Here is a 10,731-nt window from a genome sequence, read left to right on the forward strand (position 1 = left end):
CATTAGCTTACAATTTTTATTACAATGAAAGTAAATCAATTTCCTAAAATTCTTCCCTTGCCCCATATTGAGGTGCAATTATTCAGTAATTTTTTAAAAAATTATCTCCAATAAATGCAGCTGGTCATAAAAATTATTTCAGTAATATCACAATCTATTAGAAGAACCAGGAACAAGTAGCTAATTTTGCAATTCCAGTTATCTATGTTACGGATTACGCTTTGTTATGACTGCAGTTCCTTGGATTTCTCCCCTCTCCCGCCCCAGGGATCTTATCCAATTGATAAGGTTAAAATAATGGCGATCATCTTTCTGGCTTAAAAAGCCTATTGCTCTTCGTTCCTTAAATCATTTCATCTGTAAATTAGGTGCTTAGGAAAGGCTGTGATACAACATCCAAGAAGCTACATTTAGAGTTCAGTTTAAAAAAAAATCTAGTTCGTGGCTGGGGAAGTGCCCGGGTGCAGGTTTGTTTTGTGGTGAGTGGAGCCCGGGGCCAGGTGCAAGACGCTCAGAAGTGTTTTTGGGTGTCGCTGGCCAACTATCTCCACATAAACTCCGTTTATTTATTTGACAGTGTTACTACAGAGGGAGGTCCAGCGCCATTCAAACCAGATTTGTAGAGACTTAAAAATGCTTTCTCTGGTGTTTTTTTAAATCATAAAACCACCCTATTGGATCCAAGGCAAATTTGTCACCTACTTCAGGTGAGGTCAGAAAGAATTATGAGTGGATTTGAGCGCACGGCCCAAATAAAAGCAAACGCACGGAGACTTGCGGACTTGACAATTGTGAGAAATCTCTTAAAACTCGTCCTTGGAGCGGCGGGCCAAAGCCGCGGACGCCAAGAGTAGTCGAGGCCCCGGCGCGGGCGGCAGGGAATGAAGTCGACTGATTTTTCCTCAGCATTTTGTTTTCCTGTCACGGAGGTACAAAAATAGCAAAGCAGGGATGGCAAGTCTGCCGGCCGTGTTTTTTTTTTTTTCCTTTCCCCGGGGCTGGCAATGGGAAAGAGAAAGGAGGAAGCGGGAGCTGCGTGGAACCCGCCCCCAGGGAGCCGAGGTAAGCCCTGCACCAGAGTTAAGGGCATTGTGGTCCTGCCACTTCCAGAACACTCCGAGCCGCTTCCGCAGGCCCCACCCCCTGCCGGGGTTTCCCCGTCACCCGCTTCATTTGCATGGCGCTGCCCCTCCCCCGTTGCCATTGGCCGGCGCCGGGCCCCGCCCACTGCTCCCAGACCGCGGCAGGGTTCCGTCCCCCCGAGCCGCACGGAGCTGCGGGCAGCGGACGGACTGTTAAACCGCGGCGGCGGCGGCCGGGGCGGGAGCGGGGCGCGCTCTGGAGACGAGACAGCGGCGCCCCGGGTGGGGGAGGCGGGCGGGCAGCTAGAGATCACCTCAGCAGCCCCCACCACGGCCGGACCGAAGGTGCGGCGGCGGAGGGGAGCCAGGGCGCCCCAGCAGGCGAGTGGCCGGCGTCTCAGCGGCGGGATGACGGGGGTGGGTCTCCCCTCTTGGGGAAGGCGGCAGCGCGGGGAGGGGAGAAGACTGCCGGGTGGACTTGCGGGTCAGGCGACCGACCGGCAGCCCCTTCGCCCCCCGAATCCTCTGGGCTGCTGGACTCTGGTCTCGGCACGGGATCGCGCTCTAGGGCAGGGGTCCGACCGCAGCCAAATTTAAACGGCTAAACCTAACAGCCTTGGCAGCTAGGGAGGGAAGGGGTCTAGGGAGGGGTGGGGGGCGGTCCTAGACGGCGGTCACGTGGGGGGCGGGGCTTGGCAGAACTCCCTTTTGTTTTGGCTGGCGCGTGCGCAGAAGGCAGAACACGTGGTTTCCTGGACCCGCCCCTTGCCTCTTCGGCTGAGCCTCACCCATTGCGGGTGTGGCGACGGTTTATTGAGGCAGCTGTGAGGCGGAGCAGACTGGATTTCATGAGACCCCTGTTTTATTTATTTCACACTTTCAGGAAAACGTAGATTTGGGCTTTAGAGTTAGATGGGATAGAGCAGAATCTAGGGCATTATTGAGGGATGGTGCTTCCAAGTTTGTGTCACTTCCGTGTGCTGAGGAAGGGACCGGTCTTGCTGGAAAAAGTGAGACTGCGTGGTGTTTGGTAGCAAGAAATACCAGGCGATATCCTGGCCGTTTCAGAAACCGCAGGGAAAGAGCGAGCCTGGCTTTGCAGCCGGGAGGGCAGGCACTGGATGGACGTTCTTGTAATGTTTTCTTACTCTGGGAGAGTCCGTTTTTGTTTGTTTGTTTGAACTGTGGTAAGCACGTTGCGTTTTTGATTCCCCAAACTTCAGGACAGTCACGTTCTGGCGACGTTTAAGAGACAAACTTCCTAGCCAGTTTGCTTAACTTCATCTGAGTTTGGGTCAGTAATATTTTTAAATATTGCTGGATGGGGCAGGTTTGTTAGCCACAAAACCCAAGTGAAATGTTTGTGAGCACTTGCAGACAAAACTGCCAATTTCTGACTAGGAAAAAGTGGCTCTAAAAATAATTCAATATTGAGAAAGAAGCTTAGCAGTGAGTGGTCTCTGCCTTTCCCGTTCTTAATAACTGGCCATTTCTTTGGGTTAGTCACCTCTCTGATGTCAAATTTGTTTCCTTTTTGTAAAGTTTCATGATACGGTTTCTGTTTTAAGAGATTGTAAGAAAGAAGAAATCCCTTGGGTTAGGAAAAGTGATTCCTAATCTCTACCAATTGAAAGTAGTGTTATTTTTATAACAGAACTCCAAATTTTTAAAAGCCCGCATGTTGGGGAAATTAAACAATGAATTAGTCATGAAATAGAATATATTTGATCATCTTTAAAATCTGTTGTAACTATTATCTTTGGTTCTCCCTCAGTTTCCACCTACTTACTCAGATCAGTGTCAGCCTCTGCAACCATTTCCTCATTGTTTTAATCTACATAGATTATTCTCTCCCGCAAACTGGAGTAATTTTTTATGTGAAACTTCTTAATCCAGGCCAATTCTCTCACATTGACTTTTAACATTTACATTTTAATTTCGTTTCATGATGTGCATTTACAAATAGCAATTGATTATTTTGTTAAATATTATTTATTATAAAGTAACTTGGAAAATAGATGAGTGCAAATAAGAAAAATAAAAATATTTTGTACTTTAAGTGTATCTGTATGCATATATGTGTATTTTTCCTAAAACTGAGATCATATGGTATTTGCATTTAACTCAGACATTCCCATATCATTAAATATTCTTTGAAAAAATATTTTTAATAGCTGCCTAACATTTCACCATGTAACTATCGTATTTTAAATTTTTTCTATTGGCACATGTGTGAGGTGTTTCAGGTTTTGCTAGTGTATATTTCACTACAGACAATATCCTTTTACATAAATCTTTGAGATTCCCCCCCCCCTTAGATTTGTAGAAGAGAAATTACTGGGCCTAAGAGTCTGTTTTTGTTGTTTGTTTGTATGTGTGTTTTTTAAGGCCCTTGTGTCATCTCCAAATTACTTTATAGAATGTTGTATTGATTTACACTGATCTAGTGGTTTGTGTGTGCCTCCCATTATGTCTTTGTTTATCACCTAGTATTAGGCTTTAAAACTAAAAACCTTGCTTTAATTTGCATTTAAAATTTTTCACTCTAATCTGTGATGCATCTATTTTATTTTTTAACTTATTGTAAAGTGCTTGAGAGAAAATGTATTTCATGTTTGACATGCTGCAGATCACTTAGTGGGTGCTCAATAAATACTTGCCAGTTGGTTAATATTTATCTTTTTTGTCTGTGGAAGATCAGGAAATTGTCTTTTGCTTTTTGTTTTACTCAGTTTACTAGTACATTGTTAGTAGTATACTATTATTGTTGGATTCATAACTTTTACTACTTTTTCATTCAGGTGTGGCCTCAGTGATCTGATCACAGTTGTCTACTAAAAGGTCATAGCCCAGCTGCTGCATTATCCTAGAGCTTCATCCAGTTTTGATGCCATTTATCATGATACCTTAGATTATTTCATTTCCTTTACTCATTCATCTGTCTTCTATGGAATGAACATAAAGTTTCGCTGATCAATGTAGTTTCTCTTGTAGCTTTTACTGTGTTTGGCAAAAAACGATGCCTACTGTCTAAAGTTCCTTTATTATTGAGATTGTTCTTGGTATCTCACCTATTATTGCCGATAGCATCCGTTATGCCCTTTAATCTACCACATAAATCTTATAAATACTATGTAATCCTTGTTTTCATGATGTTTTTCATGTATTCGGGTAATCTCTCCATACCCTTATTTTGTCTATGTAGTATTAGATGGTAGTTGGAGGAGGCAGAGAGCTGCTTTCTTCAGGTATAGAATTGTGCTTAGGGTTGTTTACTGATTGGGTTCATCAAGATACAAACAAAAGATTGGGGCTGCTTGCAACAGGAGTGACAGTTATTGAGCAATTAGCAACTAATTTACTAATTTTAAAGCATATCTCTTGTATCTCTATCCTTAAAGCTGATATTGCATTATAGTACTTTAATGGAATAGTTTACATCATGATGACCCTGAATCATAAATACAATCTTACATTACTTTTAGTATGTTCCATTTAGAAAGGCAAGGAAGATACATAATTTCCAGGAGATTTCTACCTTTCTTTTTCTTTTAAATGTTGTTTTATAGGGACTTTTCACTGAATTGTACTCCTTATTCCCTAATCGTGGGATAAATAAACACCCAGCAAATGTTAATAAAAATGGTACTATTAAACTTGCCAGTAGATAGTCTATAATAAAAATCCAAAGACTATTCATAATGGAAATTTTAAATACTTAATGTTATTTTTAGGTTCCTAGAAACATTTCTATATGGACATGAAAATTCAATAATATTGAGACTTTGTTAATATTTTTAAAATATTTATGAACTTTTTGTTTATATAATATTGAGGCTTTGTTTCCAGTCCAAGACAATTATCAACTGTGTTATTTTTATTTAAACAATTCTTTAATCGGCAGTAGATCATTAATCAGTGTTTATTCATGTGAAGTTAAATTGAAGCCAAAGTATATAGACCGAGTAAATGTGATAGGGTACTTCTACATGTAGATTTTTGGATCCAAATTGATACACACAGAAAAAAATGACTTCATTTATATTCCTATGAGTCATGCACTTACAAGTGAAAAGTAATAATTCTGCTTGAAGTATGATCTGTTTGATGTGTTATGTAGCCACCCAAGTGGCTTTATCTTTAATTAAATTCCTTTAGTCTTCAAAGAGAATTCCTTTTTAGGCATAGTTTTCAAAGTGGAAGAAGTTCTTGCTTATAAAACATCATTGAATATAAAGTATTAAGCTGACTGAATCCTAGTCATGCCAATTACTGCAATGTTTTCTGCAGTAAATTGAGAATTCTTATAAAGTGGCATGAAGACATCTTGAAAACAACACTGTATTTTGTATTCCTACCTTCCATTAATTCCTGTATTTTTGAGGAATGAAACTGTACCAGTGTGAGGTCATTCTTTTTTTGTTTGTTTACTAATTGGACTTTTCCCTGCTACAATTCAGAAAGTGAATCCTCATGTATTTTTTATTTATTTATTTTTAAATTTTTGTAGAGACAGTGTCTCTCTGTCACCCAGGCTGGAATGCAGTGACACGACTGCACTCCTCTCGTCCCCTTACAGTGTAGTGATAATGTTTAAAAACTTCTCATATTTTGCTAAAAGAATTTGTCTTTTTTCTGCTCTTTCTGTGGTTAGCCTAGGTTAGCTATATGAAACATTTAGGTTACAAGTGTGGAAATAATTTATTATTTGACCCTGCTTCAGGGTTCTCCCCCCTCTCAAAATACTGTTGGTAGGCTTTTCACTTTATTGTAGTGTTAAGTATAAATCTGCTGTCTTTCTGATATTTTTTTCCTAGTTTGTTTCTTTGCTCCGCATTTAGGAGAGCTGGGATTATCCAGATTCTAGTTAAAAGAATAAATTTAATGTTTGGGGCAGATTTGGATAGTGTATTTTCCATGGCATATATGGAATATATGTATGCATTCTAGAATATAAATCAGAATCTGGAGCAATATTTTAGGAGATAGGAATTCAGATTTGGCCTTTAATCTTTAATGTACATTCTCAGGGGGAAGAGTGGTTCTTATATAGATTATCAGTTTCAACTCTGAGCGTTGAGATTAGATTAACAAATTTTTTATTTTTTTTTAGGAAGTTTGTCAAAAAGTATTTGAAATATGTGACCTATGTATTAATTTGTAAAGCTCTGATTATAAACCGTCTACACCAACTCAGTAACTATTGGCTTGGTAATTATCTCACTGTGCACATGCACCTTTTGAGGATGATGGCTTTTACTGTATTTCATGATGTCCAAGGGATCCGATTGCATTTAATTAATGCAAAATTTATAAATAGGTATGGTTTGTAAATCTTTAAAAATATAGATTAAGCACCTAATGGAAAGTCTGGAGACAACAGGGCAAGACCTTTTATTTGTAGTACAGTAGTCCATCTTTATTTTTGGGGTATATGTTTCCAGATCCCCAGTGGTACCTGAAATCTCAGATAGTACTTAACCCTGTATATATTTTTTTTGTAACCATACATACATATGATCCAGTTTAATTTATAAATTAGGCATAGTAAAAGATTAGCAACAACAGTAGTAGAACAATTGTAACTATACATAAAAGTTGTGTGAATGTGTTCTTCTTGCTCACTCTCAAAATATCTTACTGTACTGTATTCACCTGTTTTGGGATTGCAGTTGACCACAGGTTACTGGAGCCATGGAAGTGAAACTGCTGATGAGGGGAGACTACTGTAATACAATTTCAGAACAATTAATAGTAACTCATGCTTTCCTTAATTCACAATGAACGTTTTTGGATTAAATTGTAGACGCAAAATTAGAATTTTCGGTATAGATTTAAATTTATAGTCTACCCATTGTTTTTATCAGATTAATTTTATTTATAATAATTTCAGAGCAACCAATAGCAACTAATGCCTTAATTAACAGTGATTGTTCTTTTGATTAAATTGTAGTCTAAAAATTTTAATTTATGGTATAGATTTAACTTTACAATGCCCCCTTGTTTTTTATCAGATTGATTTTATTTATAACAAATTTAACCAAAAACCAAAAGAATTGATTCTTCCTAGTTTTTAAAAATATTTATTATTTAAAGACATAAGCTTTGTCTTGTCTTACTGAAATTCTCTCTGGTGTTTTTTAATAAGATACAAAAAAAAAAAAAACAGATACACTGAGATTGGAATTGCTTACTGGAGGATTATTTACTTGATAGACTCTCTGTAATAGTTTTATAACAGACTGGTTTTTGTTTATTTGTTTTGTTTTGCCATCCATAGCATTTCTGGGCTGCTGATGTGCTAAGGAAGTTTTCTTTTTTTTTTTTTTAAGTAAAATTGGAATATAAGTTGAAAATTCTGTTGTAAAAACGTAAAAGTATCCCAGCACTTTGGGAAGCCAAGGCGGGTGGATCACGAGGTCAGGAGTTCGAGACCAGCCTGGCCAACATGGTGAAACTCCGTCTCTACTAAAGATACAAAAAGTTAGCTGGGCATGGTGGCACGCATCTGTAATCGCAGCTACTTGGCACTTGGGCAGGAGAATCACTTGAACCCAGGAGGCGGAGGTTGCAGTGAGCTGAGATTGTGCCATTGCACTCCAGCCTAGGTGGCGAGACTCCGTCTCAAATAAATAAATAAATAAATAAATAAATATAAAATTTATATCCAAGAAACATAATTGGTTTTTGGATTATCTAGAACTGTTGCCTATTGACAGAATCAAGATTATGTATCTAGTTGCTGTCTTTGAAAGAGTACTGATATATTTTCATAACTTAAGTTTTGCTTCTTAAATTCCGTAAACTTGATATTTTAGTTTCTCTGTGTTTTGACAAAAAGTTTAATTCTTTCCAGTTTTCTTCCTTCTAGGTTCTTTGAACTTCTGCATCATTAGACTAAATTCTTTTAGAAAAGGGACCTATTGTGCCTAAGTATCTTGTGTGTATATGAAAGAAATAATCATCAAAGATGACGGTGGTGCCTAGAGTAATATAATAAAGTATTTTAGTAGTCATAAAGACATTTCTTAGATTTAGCAAGTATCCAAATACTCCTGCCCAGTTATGTGTGTAATTGGAAACCTAAATAATTAGAAACTGAATATTTATAGGAAGATCAAGGTACTTTTTAGAAAGCTATTTGAGGATTTATTTTCCATAGACTTTCCATATAGCCTAGAATACTATAGGTGCCTGAAAATATTAAGCAATATATTTGGCCAAAAAATTGGGGGGACTGAAATATAACAGTCGATAATTGATCCCTGGTTACAAGACCTGGCACAAATACAGAGGAATAGAAAATATCAAGATGTTTATGTATTGATTGCATGTTGATATATGATATTTTATATATAGGATGAAATTTAAATTTTTCATGTTTCTTTTAAAAATATGTCTAGTAGTAGCAAGTTTAAAATTACATGTGTAGCCACATCATATATCTATTGGACAGTTACATTCTATACAATTGTTTCCTAATTTTTTTGCCTTGAGACTCCTTCACAATAAAATATCTCATGAACCTTCTTCCTTGAAACTTTAAAATAATTTTACCATTTTGGGTAGTATTTATTCAAGAAATATTTATTATGAGCCTGCTGTGTGCCATAAACTATTCTAGAATACCATGATGAGTGAACACATAACACCTGCCTTCATGTAGCTTTTGATCTATTTGGGGAAAATATGTGATGAAGTAATTTCTAGTAAAAATTTTTAAATGGACTATTTGTTGTAAGAATACTATTGTATATAAATTTCAGCTAATATAATTTTATATAGTGCTTCATTTATTAAGTGATAGTTTGGTGTTCTCTGAGCTTCCTGGATATGTGGTTTGGTGTCTGACATTAATTTGGAGAAATTCTTAGTCATTATTGTTTCAAGTATTTTTTTCTTTTCTTTTTCTCTTCTCCTTCTGGTATTCCCATTATGCGTATGTTACACCATTTGTAATTGTCCCACAGTTCTTAGTTGGATATTCTCTTCTTCCTCAACCCCCCTGCCATCTTTGTTCTCTTCCCTTTTTAGTTTTGGAGGTTTCATCTCTTCAAGCTTAGTGCTACTTTCTTCCACCACATTCAGTCTACTACTAAGCCCATCAAAGGCGTTATTTCTGTTGCAGTGTTTTTGATTTCTAGCATTTCATTTTTATTCTTTTTTAGAATTTCTATCTCTCTTCTTACATTACCTGTCATTTGTTGCATATTGGCTTTTTTTTCCATTAGAGGCCTGAGCATATTAATCATAGTTGTCTTAAATTCTTGGTCTGGTAATTCCAACATCCCTGCCATATTTAATCTGGTTCTGATGCTTGCTGTTTCTTCAAACTATGTTGTTTGCCTTTTAGTATGCCTTGTAGTTTTCTCTTGAAAGCTGAACATGATGTGCTGAGTAAAAGGAACTCTAGTAAATAGGCTTTTAATAAGATGTAAGGGTAGAAAAGATGTTCTGTATGCCAATGGTAAGGTCTCTCTCTCAGTGAGTTTGTTCCCTGGGCTGTGAACTTCACTTGTGCTTCTTAGTTTTTCCTCCACTTAGGTAGGATAGAATGGCTAGAGGCTGCTGGAGTTGGATATTTAGTTAATATGTAACTTTTTAAAAGCAAGACTTCTCAATACATTCTTTAAAAAGTAATATTGGCTTTGCTGTCTTCACCTTGCTTGACCTCTTTAGCATTTGACAGAACCGACCACGTTATACACTTATAAAAACACGTTGGTATCTTGATTTCATACACTTCTGGATTTCTTCCTATCTCACTGATGATCTTTTCAGTTTTCTTTTGGGGCTCTTCCTCTTTTATAGCTCCTCCTCCTTTGCTCAAGTAAATGTTAGTAAACCCCCACGTTTTGTCCTGGGCTCCTTTCTCTTCTTTGTTTATACCCACTCCCTAGGGTAAATACTATTTATATGCCAGTGACTCTGCAAAATAATCTCTCTAATTATTGAATTCTTGCTTGAACTCCAGACTTGTTTTTATAGCTGTTTCCACTTGAATGTTTAATAGACACTTAAAAAGTAACATATCCAAAACAGAAATTTTTATGTTTTTCTTCTTCAACTCTCTTTCTCCCTGAGTACGCCCCCTTTCAGAAAATAGCACCACTGACCTGACCACCCAGTTGCTCAAGCCAAAAACCTAGGAGTCATCCTTGATTCCTTCCTTTCCCTTAATTCCTGTTAAGTCTTTGTCAAAGGTTGTTGACTCTGTCTTGAATTTAATTTTTAAATTTTTATTTATATATATATATAAATATATATACCTGAGCCACTGAATTTGGGGGTAATATATTACACAGTAATAAATAACGAATACACTTGGATATGAACACCAATTCTTCATATCTATTGGATATATACAATTAGTCTTGGATAAAAATATATGTATATATATATTTTTAAAAATAGAGACAGGGTCTCACCATATTGCACAGGCTGGTCTCAAACTCCTGGGCTCAAGTGATCCTCCCCGTCTTGGCCTCCCACCATACTAGGATCACAGGCGTGAGCCACCATGCACACCCATCGTCTACCCCATAAATATATACACCTTCTTTGTACCCACAAAAATTATTTTATTTTTTATTTTTTTTGAGACGGAGTCTCGCTCTGTCGCCCAGGCTGGAGTGCAGTGGCGCGATCC

General features: G+C 37.5%; 1 protein-coding gene across 2 annotated transcripts in view; it reads left to right on the plus strand.

The window, feature by feature from the left end:
- The first annotated feature begins 1,267 nt into the window (after nt 1-1,267).
- Nucleotides 1,268-10,731, plus strand: part of KANSL1L (KAT8 regulatory NSL complex subunit 1-like) — a 154,289-nt gene continuing 144,825 nt past the window's right edge. For both annotated transcript variants that reach the window (XM_011932339.1, XM_011932340.1), the window contains exon 1: nt 1,268-1,463. The gene's annotated coding sequence lies outside the window, so the exon portion shown is untranslated. The remainder of the gene's footprint in view (nt 1,464-10,731) is intronic.

Source organism: Colobus angolensis, unplaced genomic scaffold (assembly GCF_000951035.1).
Source record: "Colobus angolensis palliatus isolate OR3802 unplaced genomic scaffold, Cang.pa_1.0 Scaffold95, whole genome shotgun sequence".
NCBI classification, from domain to species: domain Eukaryota; kingdom Metazoa; phylum Chordata; class Mammalia; order Primates; family Cercopithecidae; genus Colobus; species Colobus angolensis.